The 17,057-nt window shown below is 52.9% G+C and overlaps 1 long non-coding RNA gene across 3 annotated transcripts; it reads left to right on the top strand.

Moving 5' to 3' along the window:
• The first annotated feature begins 13,488 nt into the window (after positions 1 to 13,488).
• On the top strand, positions 13,489 to 16,854 carry LOC109547683 (uncharacterized). 3 transcript variants are annotated; one of them, XR_002173610.3, is made up of 2 exons: positions 13,489 to 14,998; positions 16,044 to 16,854. It is a non-coding gene; the product is annotated as an uncharacterized lncRNA (long non-coding RNA). The 3 variants fall into 3 exon arrangements; XR_002173609.3 differs by having other exon boundaries at positions 15,951 to 16,854; XR_012325921.1 differs by having other exon boundaries at positions 15,432 to 16,854.
• Positions 16,855 to 17,057: the final 203 nt, after the last annotated feature.

The raw sequence follows: 17,057 nt of genomic DNA, 5'->3' as shown, positions 1-17,057 counted from the left end.
GCTGAAAATGGTAGTAGGTGTGAGCAAATGTGAAAAAGAATGTGTTAAGGTAACAGGATTAGGGGTGTGTGTTTTCCTCAAATTTCTCTTTAACAGAATGATCCAGGTTTTGCTAACACAGAGGAGATGAGAGGTCAAGGCAGGGGGTCCTTGCTGAGCCGGAAGAGCCTGGGGGGGTTGGGGCCCAGGGGCGTGGGAGGTGGAACAGGTGGGTCTGAGGAGGGAGAGGTGGGGAGAGGGTCCTGGTGAGTCCCCGCCTCTGGGAATCTCTCACTCAGGCTCATCGTAATTAAAGAAAGGAAGATTAATGGTGTTAACATTCTCCCAAAATGACGATGGAGAAACTAAGTACTGAAAAAAACATTTAAGCTAATGGGAAGTGAGGTGTGTGCATATAAATATTTTCCCTCTGGTCAGTTGTGATCAAGGAAGGCAGTGCCTCGGGCTTTTGTGACAAGATACGTCCCTCCCCCACAGTCCTGGCCGGCTGTCACTCAAGCTGGGGCTTGACAGTGAGAAGCAATTGCCCACCGGCTCATTTTATGGCTCATTAAGCAAGCACAGCAGATGCCTAGTCCTGCTTTCGGCCTTGAGGAGAGTTTGAATGTCTGCGCTTCTAATGATGCTGGACTGAGCAAAGGTCAGAGCGAACATTCGTGGGATCCGAATCTGCAGAGTCAGGGGCCTGTTTCTCTCCTGCAATCCTGTGGGTGTGACTAAGAGCCAAGCTGGAACCCACACAACGAGAAAAGCGCACGACTACCTAAGGCACTGAGGAGGGAGTGGCGGGAGTCTCCAAGGGACAGACACACCCGTGTCCTGGGCATCAGGACAGGAGCGGCCCGACTTCAGGAGTCTTTTTTTCAACCAAGGCCACATTTAAGGATTTCCTAGGAGGCGGGGTCTTCCCCTGAGGCAGGGAGCAGCTCAAGTCCATTTTCCCTTGGAAATAGTCCTCTTGATTTTTAACATACAAGTGGTTTAGATTCAATGATTTTATACTTGTTAAAAAAACATATGTGGGCCTGTAAATAAAAGTGGATAAAGGGATTAGTCTCCAAAATTTACAAACAGCTCATTTGGCTCGATATAAAAAAAAACACACAACCCAATCAAAAAATGGGCAGATGACCTAAATAGACATTTCTCCAAAGGAGACATACAGATGGCCAAGAAGCACATGAAAAGATGCTCAACATTGCTAATTATCAGAGAAATGCAAATCAAAACTACAATGAGATATCACCCCACACCAGTCAGAATGGGCATCATCAAAAAAGTCTACAAACAACAAACAAATGCTGGAGAGGGTGTGGAGAAAAGGGAGCCCTCCTACACTGTTGATGGGAATGTAAATTGGCGCAGCCACTATGGAGGACAGTACGGAGGTTCCTTAGGAAACTAAAAATAGAGCTACAGTAGGATCCAGCAATCCCACTCCTGGGCATGTATCCAGAGAAAAACATGGTTCGAAAGGATACATGCACCCCAATGTTCATAGCAGCGCTGTTACAATAGGCAAGACATGGAAGCAGCCTAAATGTCCATTGAGAGATGAGTGGATGAAGAAGATGTGGTGCATGTATACAGTGGAATATTACTCAGCCATTAAAAAGAATGACATAATGCCATTTGCAGCAACATAGGTGGACCTGAAGATTATCCTACTAAGTGAAGTAAGTCAGACAGAGAAAGACAAATGTCATATGATATTGCTTATATGCAGAACCTTTAAAAAATGATACAAATGAACTTATTTACAAAACAGAAACTGACTCACAGACTTAGAGAACGAACTTATAGTTACTGGGGAGAAGGGTGGGAGGGAGGGATAGATTGGGAGGTTGGGATTGACACGTACACACTGCTATTTATAAAATAGATAACCAACAACGACCTACTGTATAGCACAGGGAACGCTGCTCAATATTCTGTAATAACCTAAATGGGAAAAGAATTTGAAAAAGAATAGATACATGTATATGTATAACTGAATCACTTTGCTGTACACCTGAAACTAACACAACATTGTTAATCAACTATGCTCAGATATAAAATAAAAAAAAATAAAGTTCAGCCCTTGATTAATTGAGTGAATAAATAAATAACAAAAAATATGAGGATATGTAAATAAAAGTGGATAAAACATCAAAATGCAGCTGCTGAAGGAGTTGCAAGGGGTAGGGAACCTGGAATCCCTCGACCCTGGTCTTGGAGGGGCCAGGGACACCCCTACAGCTCTGCAGGATCTGAGGAACCCCACTGGAGACCCTGGATCATTTAGAGTGGGAGCAGCCAGGCCGGCCACGCAGGCGGCTCCACAGGGGTGTTCCCTGCAAGTAGACTCCAGTTTGGGAGGCTGACTGGTCTGGCTAGGAGCACGGTACCCACGACCAAGAGGACTGTGCTGCTTGAGAGATCCCTGAACCACGGACAATGTGTGGCCAGAGAGACAGCTGTCGGTGGTGGGTGGTGAATGAGTGATTCTCACACACAGACCGGAGGGTGGCACCTGAGGCCACGGAGAGATCCTCTAGAACTTGCTTCTTTTCGCCAGTGCTTGCTCCTATCAGGGAGGCTAGGACACCTCTGCCTGCCCCCAGAGTCCAAGGGAAAGGTGGCCAGTCACAGAGATCCCACTGGTCTGGCCCCCCGGGCTCCGGGAACTGAAGAGTCCAGGAACTGAATAGCCCCACTGATGCCTGCAGTGCAGCGGGGGCTAGACGGCCACATCCACGGAGATGCTGCGCACACCACCCCCTGCCCCGTGCTGGCGTCATGGGGACCCACGTGGCCGCGGAGACCGTGTCCGAGCAGCCGGTCCACAAGACGACACTTGGACTGGGAAGACTGTGTGAAGCTGGTGATGACGTGACATGAAACCATCTGCTTTCAAGAAGAGAGAGTGGGGAACGGTGGGCGCCATCAGAAGCGGCTGTGCGTTTGCAGGCTGCTTGGGGACTTTACCGCAAACATTTCTGCGGCAGAGCAGGCCAGGGTGGGAGTGAGGACCTGTAGGCTTGACTTAACCCTTCCTGGAATGCCCACCAGAACTCCTGGCATATGAAGCTCGTTCTGAGCCCCGCAGTTTGAAAACCCCCACTTGTCCTCCGGGCTGGAGGGCAGCTGCTGTGGCCCTGGATGTTCACCCCAGCAACTGTCCTGAGGACCGCTCACCCTCCAGGGTGGCGCTGAGAGCACCCCCTCAGGGCCTTGAGCAGCCCTCCACGGTGGCGGGGGGCAACCCTGCTAGCATCTGGCTGGGGGACGTTCAGCCTGTCTGGGGTAGAGGGCACAGCAGTGGTGAGAGCTGAGGCCGGAAGCTCGTCCTTCCTGCTGGCGTTTCTCTCGAGTAAGCGGGCTCAGGAGGTGCAGGGGGAAGACGGCAGGGTCATGAGAGGCACTTGGCGACTGGCCAGAAGCAATATCTGGCCCTCATCCGTCCAGCTCCTCAGAGAAGCAGATTCTGTCTGGGGGGCAAAGGAAGTTGTCTGGTCACAGGCTGGATGTCCTGATGGCCACGTCTGCCAGGCTCTGGTGCCCAGAGTCCCTCCACAATTTAACCTCACAGCTCAGGAACCCACTGTCGTCTCTTACCAGGATGGAAAAGCACCGTTTCCTCTAAGAAAGCCTACCGTTCAGACCCATGATTTTTATCAGATGGTTAAACTGGGAGCTGACGAGGAACTGTTGGTCCACCTCAGCTTTACTGCTGAGACCTGGCCCCCGGGTGTCACACCGTGAACCAAGGATGACAGGACGTGAGGGCAGACCCTCAGGTCTGCAGGCACAACAGCCTCTGCTCAGAGCTTGTAGGAGAGGATCCTTGTCGTGGACCCAAAGCTAAGGAGAGCTCTCTGCGGGCCCCAGTGGGAATCGGGATGTTGGGCCAGTGACCGTGACGCTGCTCCCTGAGCCCCGAGGAACTGCCTTCCTAAAAGCTGAATTGGACGCGAATGAAACCAGTACTGTGTGGCCAGGTGAGGGTTGCGTCCAGGCCCCGACAGACGCCCACAGGATCAGCACCACTGGCCCCAGGAGAGGTTCTGGGAAGTGTGGCTCTCCTGTTCTGACCGGAGGGTTCCTTCCGTCACCACCCATTGTGTATGTGTCCCTCTGGACCTTCCTTCAAGGTAAATGTCAGCATCTTGTGGGGCCAGCCAACAAAAACAGCAGCTGAGGGAAATGTCCCTGAGACTCTTCCCTGAGGAAACCCTCAATGCTTTCAGTGGGTACTTTATTCAAGCTTGAACGCTGTGCTGCCCTTGACAATGGGATTTCTTTGTCTTCTGGCAAACAGCGACCAGGGGCTTTTGTTTCTACTTTCCAGAATAGAAGCCTGCTCAGGGAATCCTTCCCCAGAGCACCCAGTACAGTCTCTCCATGCGCGTGGGGAGATGCACACCCTCTGTGAGCTCTCTGCCTGATACCTGATGCCCCAGCAGGGATGGGACATCCACCTGCGGAGCCGGGAGACTTGGTATTAGATGTGAATGTGAGAACTAAGAGGACTGTTCTGCTTTTGCTCTGACACCACCTACTCGGGTCCCATGTCCTAGAAGTAGCCAGGGCTGTGCAGAACCGTGAATGTGACACAGGACACTTCTACCAGGAGCTGGACCGGGAGAGCCCTCATTCCGAGAGATGCAGGCCGTGTCATCCACAGGCACAAGCTCACCAACTTCTTCCCGCACGGAAGGCCGGCTGTGGGTTTTGTCGGAAGCCTCACATGAGCTCTGCTGGTGAGCTGCATTTTCTTTCCATGGATCTGGTGGGATTTGGTGGGCAGGCACCTGGTTGAGGCTGGCCGGCCCGAGTCCCTGGTCCCTCTGATGTGTGATGGGCCCAGGGTGAGCACGACCCCATGGTCTTGGAGACCATCTTGCAGGCTGATGTGAACTCAAGGGTGGAGCAGAGAGAAGAGGTCTGTTTCTCAAGATCACCAGCTGGAGGGAGAGGTAAGCCCAGCATGGGTCTTGGTGACGTCTGTGGAGGAGCTTCTGGAGGGCGAAGCCGCACTCAGGGAGCAGCTCTGGAGACGAGCGAGGGAGGGAGGGAAGGAGGGTCCAGCGACTCTGTGGGTCTCTAAGTGCATCTGTCTGCCACAGTCTGACTCCTGGAAGTTTTCAATGACCTGAGCCAATTAAATTATGTTTAATTTTTATTTTGCCTGATTTAGTTTGGCTTTGATTTCTATTACTTTAAACGAAAAGAATCTTAGAGAGATGCTATTTCAGCCTGCAAAAGAGAAACTTGAGGCTTAGGTGATGCAATGGACTGAATGTTTGTGTCCTCCCCAGATTCATATGGGGAAATCCTAATGCCCAATGGGATGGCGTTTGGGGTTGGAGCCTTCGGGAGGCGACTAGGTCATGAGGGCAGAGCCCTCATGAAAGGGATTAGCGTCCTTGTAAGAAGAGACTGGGGTCCCCTCGGCCCCTTCCACCAAGTGAGGCCATGGCAAGGAGATGGCCATCCCTGAACCAGGAAGTGGGCCCTCTCCTGACCGTGCTGGCACCCTGATCTTGGACCTGCAGAACTGCGAGAAATAAATACCAGTCTGTGGTATCTTTGGTCTGGCAGCCAGAAGGGCCCGGACAGATGGGCAGGGAGGTGTCCAGGGTCGCCTGTCTGGGAACAGGGGCAGCCTTACTCAGCTCCCATTGCTTTAATCACCAAGAATTCTCAAGCTCCAATGAACATGGGATTCACTGAGGGAGCTTGTTAAATGCAGACTGAAGGGCCTCAACCACAGCTTCTATTCAACGGGTCGCAGGAATCTGCATTTTCCACAGAAGTCCCAGGTGATTCTGGCGCAGACCACATCTCAGTGAAGATGAAATCTACTCTGTAGCGCTTCCCTGACGGTCCAGTGGTTAAGACTCTGCGCTCACGCTGCAGGGGGCACGGGTTTATCCCTGGTTGGGGAAGTTCCGCATGCTGAACAGCGTGCCACCTCCCCCCCGCCCCCCCAAACTCTACTCTGTGATACTGGCTGCCCTTGTTCATCCCTGATAGCATCTGCACCCAAACCCTCACCTAGAATCACAGACTTTAGCACTGTCGCCACGTCTCAACGGGTGGAGCTTAGCCCCTGAATAGGCCTGTGTGTCTGGCCTCGGCGCTGGCCCTCCAGACCCTGTTAGGGACACAGGTGTGCCCCCTCCTCCCGCAGGGCCTTTTGTACAGAAAGCCCAGGTGACTGGCCCGTCCCCTCTCACACTGTGGGACTTTGGTCTCGTGATGAATCGTGGACGAGATCTTAGTACCCTCACAGGCAGACGCGTGGCTCTGGCAACTGGACAGGGATCCAGGAGGAAACTCTGCTGTGCAGACGTGTCCTCCAGTGTTCTGTCTTCCTTGGGTCTGTGCCCCACGCTCTGCCGCCTGTGCATTTCCTCAGGGGCCTCGGTGGGCCCAGCCTGCACCGAGCAGGGCATCAGGACAGACCAGCTTGAACCCCCTCCACACACACCCACAGAGAAGGAGTTCTGTTCAGACCTGAAAACTCTGCTGCAAGTGAACAGCCCCAATGGTCAAAACTTCACCAGTGAAATTCATATTTCTTGGGCTCTTTCTGAGGAAAGGGAAATAGGTAATTAGGGTAAACTGTGACCCCTCTGTGTCACCAAGGGGTGGAGCAGGAGGCAGGAGGCCCTCCAGCGACCCCAGTGGAACCGCAGCCCTTACGTTAGGGAATTTTTGAACTATGTGGGCCAGCTGGCGGCTGTTCTCACAGGGGCTGCCCACGCCGGTCTACCCAGCACCATGCTCCCTCCCGTGGCCATGGCATGGCGCGGCCCTTCCCTGTCGCCCTCTAATTCTCCTGACCAGCCGCAGATCCCACGCCTTCCTGAAACACTTCCCCATCTGGCTCCCACTCACCACATTTTCCTGTTTTCGTTGGTCCACCCGGCCTCACCAGCCTCCTTCGCACAGCGTCACTGTCCTGCCTCCATCCTGGCGCTGCTCTCCCCCGCATCGCTGCCCTGCTCGTGGCCGCGACCCCTCGGCTCTGAGCATCGGCCTCTGATCCCCAGCCCCAGCCCCAGCCCCTGGTCTGAATCCAGGTCCACGTGCCCTACAGCCTGGGGGGCCTCTCCTACGGGTCGTGTGATAGGCCGACCATGTTCTCTCACACCTGCCGTGAGCCTGCCCTCTGAAGTCAAGGGTTCTGTCCATCCCCTCTGCCCTCCCTCTGTCTACCTCACACCTGTCTCAGACCCCTTCTCCCTGCCCCCACCATCCCCCACGGTCAGAGCTGCTGCCCCTCCCGAAGGCACGACCGAGGCCGCTCCCCACTCGCCTCCTTCCTCCTTCCCCCAGTAACTGGGCTGTCACCTCCTCTCAGGGAGCTTCTACTTTCCCTCAGAAGAGCAGCAAAAATTAAAAAAAGAAAGAATTTGTGAATACCTGTGACAAAGATTGCTAGTTCGAGCTGAGGTCTAGGAAAAAACCCTGCTTTCCTGAGTCACACTCACCCCCTGCACCAAAAGAGTGGGCTTCTCCCGCACCAGCTGGGCGCCCTAGGGTGCCCTCAGTTCTGACAGATCTCATGGGTGATGGCTCAACCCCTGGGATGGCCCCCACTCAGGTGCCAGGGCTAGGTTGTTACCTGTGCTTCTGACCAACCAGTTACAACACAGGGGGTCCCCTGACCTCCTCTTTGGGTTCAGTTATCTGCTACAGTGGCTCACAGAACTCAGGGAAACACTCCTTACATTTACTGGCTTATTATAGTAAAGGATGTGATCTAGGAACCGGGCCGCACAGCAGGAAGCGAGCGGCAGGCGAGGGAGAGAAGCTTCATCCGCGCTCCGGGTCGCTCGTTTTGCTACCTGAAGCACTCCCCACCACCTGTCCGTGGAAAAATGATCTTCCACAGAGCTGGTCCCTGGTGCCAAAATGGTTGGGTGCTGCTGGTCTAGGATACAAATGCCCAACTTTCAGGTGGGCACATGGTCACCTGAACTATTGATGCATTTCCCAGACTCTGCTGCAGCCAGTATAGGTGGACAGGTAAGCTGGAGATGAAGATGCATAAGCAGGAGTGGTGTCTGAGAGCTTCTGGAAATCTCCTTGCAAGCTGGGGAGTGGGAGATGTGAAGGCTGCAGCTCCAGCAGCCACTCTGGGAGGGAGAAGGGAAGCCATGAGCAATGGGGTAGAAGCATTCCTGGTCACTAGTGACCCGGGTGTGGATTTCGCGTCAGCTGGGAATGCCAACCTCTGTGCTTCCTTAACATGAAATAAAATGCACTTCTGCCTTGTTTTAGCCACTGTTATTTTGGGTTTCTGTTTACGCAGCTGAACCTAATCATGGGAATAACAAACAACACTGGCCACATCTGTGATTATTCCGAGGCAGCTGCTGCTACAGTAACCCACAGAGCCTTCGTCAGCATCCTCTGCCACGTCCCCGTTCTCGTGGTGGCCCTCAGTCCCCAGGCCGCTAAGAGGAACTGACCGCTCTGACCCTGCTCAGGAGGCAGCTTTCGCATGCTCCGGGAAACCTATGACTCAGTGTCCACCTCTTATCACAGCGCCCTGTCCCCACTGGTTAACATAAAGTCCTGCCTTCCTGATCTCATCACTTGTCACCAGGCAAGACCTCCTGGACCAGGGTCTTCTGCCCTGCAGACCACGCCATCTGTCACAGCTTCCGGGCTGCCTGTCGTGCTGAGATGCGAACAGAAGGAGAACAGGGAGGCAGAGGTCTCCAGAGGGGCCTAGAGAGGGAGACGTGCAGCGGCCACCTGCCCTTGGGCCGGTTCGAGGAGGCTCTGCACGCTCGGCATCTCCTTACACTGTGCCGTGCGGTGCCCTGTGTGGTGGGTGGCATGACCCCAGCTCTGGACATGGTGGGGAGGTGACCATCCAAGGTTACGCGGCAGGTGTGCTGCAGGTCCATCCAAACCCAACCTGTTGTCTTAACCACCTGCTCTGTGTGAACAGGCTTCGGAGGTAAACCATGTACAGCCTGTGCCCAGGTACTGCTGTCAGTTCCTCGGCACCTGAAACTTCTGTGCCCCTAAGGGAGTGTGTCACCTGCCCACGAGGCCTGAACCTCGTGTGGGAGGAGCTGAGCCAGTCTGGTCACCTGCAGTTGGTTCCCAAAATGCAGCCACGCAACTGCCCAAGACAAACAGGTCCTGTATAGAAGGCAGATCCCGGAGGTACCAGAGCACCAGGGGTGGGACAGGAAGGAAAAAGAAACAAAGGCTCTGGAGAAAATCCACGTTCTCAGGGCAAGGCTGCTGGGAAAGGCCAGGCCCTCCTTCTAGACCTATCGCGTCAGCAACCAAGCAGCTGCTTTAGGAACCATTAAGCTGACTGTGCTCACTGATGATATTTTAGGTTTTGTTGAAATTCTAAGCTTGTCCATCTTTCATAATAATCCAACAATGGGTCATCCATCATGGTTACAGCTTCAGAAAGAGGGCAGCAAGTGTCATGTCCTATAACGTCCCCAGCAATGTTTATTTTTTCTTTAATTAATCTCCAGGGCTGCCTGGAGAGAAGCACTGCCCATGTGGATGGCGGGCAGTTAGTGGGTTGGGCTCGTGTAGCTGCTGATGCGACCTGAATGGGAGGCCGCACCGGCGGCCTCTTTATTCCAAGGAAGATCCAACGATGATGACCAGAAAGCCCTGTGCTTTCCTTCCCTCTGGGCCACCACACACATGGTGGGCCAGGGCCAAGAGGACGCTGGCCACAGGACCACGGCATGTGGCTGTACAGCCCTCCCACCACCACCCGTTTGATGTCTCTGGGATGATCCTGTCCCTTAAACCTATTGTCACAGACACACCCTCTGTGTACTATGCGGGGGGCTCCATTCAGAAGCAGCTTGGGCAAGCAGTCCATGCTGAAACCCTCAAGGTCCTCCACCCAGCCCAGGCTTGGCATTTGCAGAGGTGACCTAGCCACCCACCCACACTGTGTCCTGGGACTATAATCATCTGCCCTCAGGGCCAGCCTTCTGTCCCTTCAGGAGTGCCCACGACAACCCCAAATGTCTCTAGAAGCATCAGACCCCTGAGGCGTAGCTTCAGGACCCGCTCAGCTCCGGAGTGAGCCCAGGTGTGGAGCAGAGCAGGTTCAAGACCAGGAGGGAAGACCAGGAGGGAAGAGGGCTGGTGATGGTGGCCACAGGGAGGGGCCCTGGAGAGTCAGGACCATGAGAGAGGAGGGGCGGGGTCGCCGGCAAGGACTAGCCTCTTAGACACTGCTGAAAAGGAGGCTGTCTTGTGTCTCTTGGCTTTTCTGTAAGTACCTGGGAATCTGCTAGGACCCTCACAGGGTCTCACTCGGGTCTAACCTCTTGAGGACCAGGACAGCGTCCTTGGCCGTGATGTGCTCAGCACAGACCACAGGGCATCTGCTGAGTAAATGCACAACTTGCCACAATTATAAGAGTCAAATAGAATCACTGAAAATCACCAAAAGCTATGCAAAAGTGGGTGCATCACGCAGTAAGTAAATCTCCTTGTACCTGAACTTTGCATAACTGCAGGTATAAAAACTGCAAGAATTTGACGGATTAAGAAATGAAGGTTGACCCATCCCAGGGCAGAACCCCGCTGGTGGCCATGACTGTGGGTAAAGGTCTAACCGCTGGCTCTCAGGAACAAAAACATATGCATGTATGTATGTGTACAAGCCTATTGTAAATTCTACTAAAGTGTCTGGAGCACATAGTTTACAAGTAATTTAAAAAATACACAATACTCTTCATTGTAATTTCCAACCAATTGATTCTCACAGAATACTTCTGTGGATTTTTGGCGAACTCTCGTCTCTACAGGTAACCTACGCCTGTAATCGATCAGCGAGGGTCCTTCCCACGCCCACGTTGGTGGATTTTTTTTTTGCATTAACGGATAGGACAAAAATGAAGCCACAGAACTCAGTCTGATCCTCTCGTTTGCCAACAGCTTCTTGGCTGAACTGGATTATAGTTTCCTAATACTTAAAGAATATTTCCTCCACTTTCCTGTGCTGTTCACACTGTATTGGCTTCAACACAGTATTAGGTTTAATCTGCACTGTTAACGTTTTCTCTGTCCTTTTATTGAGTCAAGACACTCTGCAGAGCAATAAATCAAGTGCTGATTTGCAGGTATGCCCACATCTGGGGTGTAAACATTCCTGCTACGACCTAGTTCAAGCCACACCTCACAGGACTGACACAGAGTGGGAGCAATGGTCAGTGGTAATTGTGGGTGGAACTAGGAAAGGGGAGACACAGTGTGTGGGGTGCCTTAGGCGCACACACTGTGCACCCGATACCAAGACCAGGGATTTAATTATAGTTACAGAACAAAAGGCGTATGTATCCGCTTCACAAATGAAAAGAACCATTTGATAGGAGCTGGGAGATGACAGGGGGAGGGAGAGGCAAAGGGGCAGGCAGGGCACCCAGCTCACCTTGCAGGACTAGAAAGAGGCCTGCGCATATTGGCTTAAACCAGCTTCCGCGGCTGCTGCTGAGTTCTCTCCTCTCGGGAGCAGAGCGCCAGGAACGGGCACCTGGCTGTCTGCTGCCCTGCGTTCCCTTTTGTCTGCTTCCTTGCTGCTCCCTCTGGGCCCCGGGGGTCCCCTCATCTGTTAGTCTCCTCTCCACTCCTCTTTGCCGAGCCCCTCTTACAACACAGCACTCTAAAATGGCTTTTCTTTATTAAAATCCATTTGCTCTAAAGCTCTTAGGCAGCATTATGAATACTGGTTTTAAACATTAGCCAGAGGATTACAGATAAAATAGAAACTATTTCTCAAAGAAATTTCCTCTAAAAATAGACCAGTTTCTGCTCTCACCTTATTTTACGGAAGCGCATCGGAGGGAATGCTGGACCTGTGTCCAGGTGAAGGTCACTTATGCGTCTTCATGTTATTCCCAGGAATTACTCAAGAACAGATGAAAAGAAAATAGAGGGGAGTTGTCTAAAAAGAGATGTCCATGGAAACAGGTCTTCCCAGCCAGGGAACGAGAGTTTTCTGCATAAATAACTCAAATAAACCAGGACAAAAGCTGCACCGACCCTGCGGGGCTCAGGACCCTGCCGTCTGGCTGGGTGTTACTGCCCACGGAGCTTGAAAAGCCTGTACCAAAGAGCTCCGGGAGCTGTTCCATTTGCCTGTCATTCTTCCCTTGAGCTCTGAAAGGCTTTCTCTCCCAAAATTCAGTTAGTCGTTCTGGAAGAAGCTGCAGAGACAGCCCGACTGACTGGGCTACTTAACTCCGTTCAAGTTACTGAAGATGAACAGATCGCTTTAGTGTCACGGGTACTTGATTTCATTCTCCATTTGCAACAGTGAAAATTGCATGGTGGCATGGTAAAATACCCCCAAATTATAATTAATTCTAATTAGCCAACAAAATCTTAGTGCACTAAAATCTTCATTAACCAGAACTGAAATAGCCAGAATTGCCAGGCTGTATTCCATTTATTTATAAGGGAGAGACAGGTCAAGTAGAAATACAATCTAAAACCAAATTATAATACAAACTTCAGGCAACATTCTGGGATTGGTCTAGCACTGCCCTCGCCTGTAATGCAGACCACATTCAAATTTGCCCATGGGGACCATGCCTTGGTTGACCCCTCCATCTGTCCTGCCAGGCCCAAGTCCCCTCGCCCCTCCACACCCTGGGGGCGTCAGGTCCTCCCCTCTTCTTCCTGGAGGCCTTCCTCCCAGCCTACATTTCTGCCTGGGCCCAGCCACTCGTGCTCATTTCAAACGCTGGGCTGCAGGCTTAGCTGACATTCCTTCCTTGACCTTTGTTTTCACTGCCTTTCAAGAATACATCACTTTTGCCTAGGAGAGTTTAGGACAGGACATACCTTCCACCCACCCCCATCCCAATACCCATGGACCTCACTGCTACAGCCCCCAAGTCTCAAGAAACATAACTCAAGGGGTGTGGGGAGAGGTGAGTGAGTGGGCTGTCTGGGAGCTAAGGGGCACCTCCCAGGTGGGCAAAGCATGAACAGGAAAGGCCTCTGTTACCCCACCTGGCCCACCTCACACACAAGGGGGAAAGGAGGCATCCCTCTCACCCCTCAGTCCAGACTGCACGGAGCTTGTTTGCCTATGGCAGCCCTTCTCTCCCCATTACTGGGCAGGTTAACTTCACGTGGAGGGGGTGACACCACCCATCTCAAAGTGGAAATGACCCCCAGAATCCCTTCTGGTGCGAAGACCTTCAGCGAACTGTCCAGGCCGGGGCCACCCACTCCTGTCTCTGAGGCGTCTCAGCCTATTTCCCAGGGGCTCCTTCCCCCAACTCTTCCCTGGTCTCCTGACCCCACACTCCCTTTGACCACCCCCCCCCCCCCGCACTCCCTGCAGAGCCCTGGGCTGGACAGGGAGCGGAGTCCTGGCAGCCTAGGTCCCCGCGGAGAAAGGAACCTCCCCCCCCCCACCCCCGACCTCCAAACAAAGCAAAAAAAATCTAACAAGGAAGCGAGGACCTTACTTGGCCGCGGGCCTTTAGAACCCAAACGAAGCTAAGACGGACCGCAGAACCGAGGCCATTAGGACATGTTAAAGTGATGACCGTCCCTTCTTGATCATTAATATACACTTATAAAATCGTAATTCCCATGACGTCCCTGTTAGAGAAAACCTTAGGCTGAAGATGAAAAACGACATTTTGTGTCCGTGTGGGCGATAACCCGCACTTAGAAGCTTAAAGCCGGCTGGGAATTGCCAGGGGCCCCGCGCAGGCGCAGAGCTGAGCGCCGGATCACCGCACGTCTTCGCTGCCAGGGGAGGTGAGTGTTCGGTGAGAGAGGAGAGGTGGTAGAGGACATTCGGGAGGTAAGGGTCAAGATGATGGTCAGACGAGCTGAGGGGTGGGCCTTCTGCCGGCTGGAAAGCCGAGTAGAGCGTATGCCTTCGAACTGGGCAGTCCGAGAAGGCCTCGACCGGAGCAGCCGGGACCATAAAGGGACTCGCAGGCGCCTGAGTGGCGACGAAGACGGCGCTGCGCAGGCGCGGTGTGACCATCGGGCCCGCGCAGGCGCAGTCTGGCGGCGGCCCCTGAGCACGCGCGAAGTGGACGCCCGTGGTTAGCAGGCTGGTTGAACAGGCTCGTCTACTGTGTCAGGTGTGTCTCGCCCGTCTCTGTCGCCTGTCATGCTTTCCGTAGGGGCGTTTGTGGTGTGCGGCCGCCGCCATGTAGGAGCCTCCGCAGGGAGCCGGCCCTGCCTCTCACGCGCGCGGCTCAGGCCTGCTCTCCCCTCGGCGCGCATCGGGGCGACGCACTCTGCCCTTCTAGCCCGCGCCGGCCGGTGACGCCATCGGAAGGCGACCGGAAGAGCCGGCGCCGCGTGTCCGTCCGACTATGGCTCCGCGTCACCTCCGCCCCCTCCCCTCTTCCTGTGTCCCCTCTCCGTATCCCGTCCCTTTTTCCCTTTTCTGACTGCAAAGTGGACCTCTTTAACCTGTTTCTGGGCCCCGTGGGGAAGAATGAGAAGCAGAGTAGGAGGCGAGGGAGCAAGGAGCGAAGGAAGATCCTCCCTGCAGATTGTCTGCAATCAGGCCACACTTTGGTTGGAGCAGGTGCACGGATGAATTTGTCTCTTTCAAGTAAACAGGTGTTTAATAACGGTTTCACATTTATATTTAGTATGTTGTCATCGCTGCTAAGAGTAGAGACCTCCCTGGCCAGCAAGGGGACCGACCACCCAGGATGACCCACCTTCCAGGGGCTCGGCCCTGGGTGCCCTGTGGGAGAGCTGGGGCCAGGCAGGCTTCTACTGGGGTCTTGCAAGGAGGGGTTGGGGAGGGTGTGTGCCTGGCCTCTGCCCTCACCTCCCTCTTCTCCCAGCCTGTCTTAGCTAAGTTCCTCCAGCTCAGAGGTTACTGTGTAGGTTTAGCCTCTCCGACTTCTTCCTGTTGTTTAGTCACTCGTTACCTCGTGCACCAAGAGGAAGGCGTCCTGGAGCTGCATCCTTCCTGCGTGGGCCATGGGGGCGTGAGTGCGAGGAGTGGGTAAGACTATGGGCGTTCGTGCAAAATAAACGTGTTGAAATGTTAGCTGTGTGTGTTCACTTTATGTTTTGCCTTTTACCCTCATTTCAAGCCTATGGTTTATGTAAGTCATTGTTCCAAGGATTTTAGTTTGCTTTAAATCAGAATTACTCTGAAGTTAATACGTAAGCAGATTCTCATGAAAGAAAAAAAACTAGGTGGGGAAGGGGATGCAAGGAGAGTGCTTACGAGAAGTTCTGATCTAAAAATAATCCAGAACGACCATTTCTTGCCACCTCTCCAGGGTAATTGATACATATTGTGGGGGAGTTGCTTTGAGGCTATTCCAGCATCCTGTTTCTCCTCAGATTTTTGCCCAATTTCTGGAAATAGTTATTACAGGGTTGTTTGCCTAATGGTGATATTCTATTTCCCTCATTCCTTCCTTTTTTAGTTATTTATTTTTGGCTGTTCCTGGAGGCATGCAGGATCTTAGTTCCCTGACCAGGGATTGAACCCGTGCCCCCTGCATTGGGAGCTTGGAGTCTTAACCACTGGACTGCCAGGGAAGTACCCCCTTCCTCATTTTTTTAAAAAAATATTTGTTTATTTATTTGGTTGAGCAGGGTCTTAGTTGCGGCTTGCCAGCTCCTTAGTTGTGGCGTGCGAACTCTTAGTTGCAGCATACATGTGGGATCTAGTTCCCTGACCAGGGATTGAACCCGGGCCCCCTGCATTGGGAGCGTGGAGTCCTAACCACTGTGCCACCAGGGAAGCCGCTTCCTCATTTGTTAATAACATTTTTTCTGTAGGAAGACACTTTCTTCTCCCACATTTATTTATTTGAGTATTTATGTGAGTACGGGCTGAGATCTTTTGGTCTATGGGAGATTAGCCAATACCGTCATTATTAATTAATGGCACACTCATTATATTAATAAGTAAAGATTACTTTTTCCTCAAATCATTCCAGCTCTGGCCATTAGGAGCCCTTGATATCAGACTCCTTGATATTTACTCCGTGAAGTCCTCAAAGATGTCCTTCTTTCCAACATCCTGTTTGCAGCTGGAGATGTGGGGTCAGTTTGCAAGGAAAAAGAAGTCGTTCAGACGGCTGGTCCCTGGAGAGGCGATTTACTGCATAAATGGCGAAATCGAAGGATGAACACTGATGGTGGCAGTGGTGGTAATGTGGCCATTTGTCGGGTGTATTGGGTAGTGGGTGAAGCATTTGGGACACACTTTTTTATTAAACCCTCATCGTAAACCTAAGCCTCACCTTCGCTATCCTGGTTTTACCCAGGAGGAGGTTGAGTCTGGGAGCCTCAGGGCCTGAGCTGGGTTCACGCTGCGTAAGAAGAGGAGGGAGGGGTTACAGGGAGCCCGTCCTTCTCCATTTGCTGGGCATCCACGCTTGGAGGGAATCCCCACCAGGCAGAGCAGTGCTGCGCTTGCCTACGTCCTTTGCAACGGCTCCATCCTTGCAGGGCAGCTGATAAAAAGGGCCCTTTCTGGGGCTTCCCTGGTGGCGCAGTGGTTGAGAGTCCGCCTGCCGATGCAGGGGACACGGGTTCGTGCCCCGGTCTGGGAAGATCCCACATGCCGCAGAGCGGCTGGGCCCCTGAGCCATGGCCGCTGAGCCTGCGCATCCGGGGCCTGTGCTCCGCAACGGGAGAGGCCACAACAGTGAGAGGCCCGCGTACCACAAAAAAAAAAAAAAAAAAAAAGGGCCCTTTCTGTGTGCACGTGGGCATATGTTACACCCATTCCCAGTGGAGCTCCAGGGGCTAAAAATAACCACGTGTTTTCTGTTTTATCCAGAAAAGAGGAAATGTGCAGTGTTATTTTGTAACATTTACTATTTTGGAAAACTTGAATTTTGTCCGCATGTATTTTTAAAATGTCTTTGGAGCTGTCCTTGGAGGAAAAGACATGATGCAGATGTCACCAAAGGTCCGTCTGCTTTGTTGTCCACATCTTCAGGAAACAGCTCCATGGAGAAGGGGAACCATCCCTCAACACACATGGCCAAGGGATGGACGTGCAAGCAACCCCCCAGATCAGGTCATGGGGGTCATAG

The sequence above is a fragment of the Tursiops truncatus genome, chromosome 15 (genome assembly GCF_011762595.2).
Source record: "Tursiops truncatus isolate mTurTru1 chromosome 15, mTurTru1.mat.Y, whole genome shotgun sequence".
Classification (NCBI taxonomy): Eukaryota; Metazoa; Chordata; class Mammalia; order Artiodactyla; family Delphinidae; genus Tursiops; species Tursiops truncatus.
The sequence above is the reverse complement of the archived record's forward strand: the minus strand, read 5'-3'. Positions and strand labels throughout refer to the sequence as shown.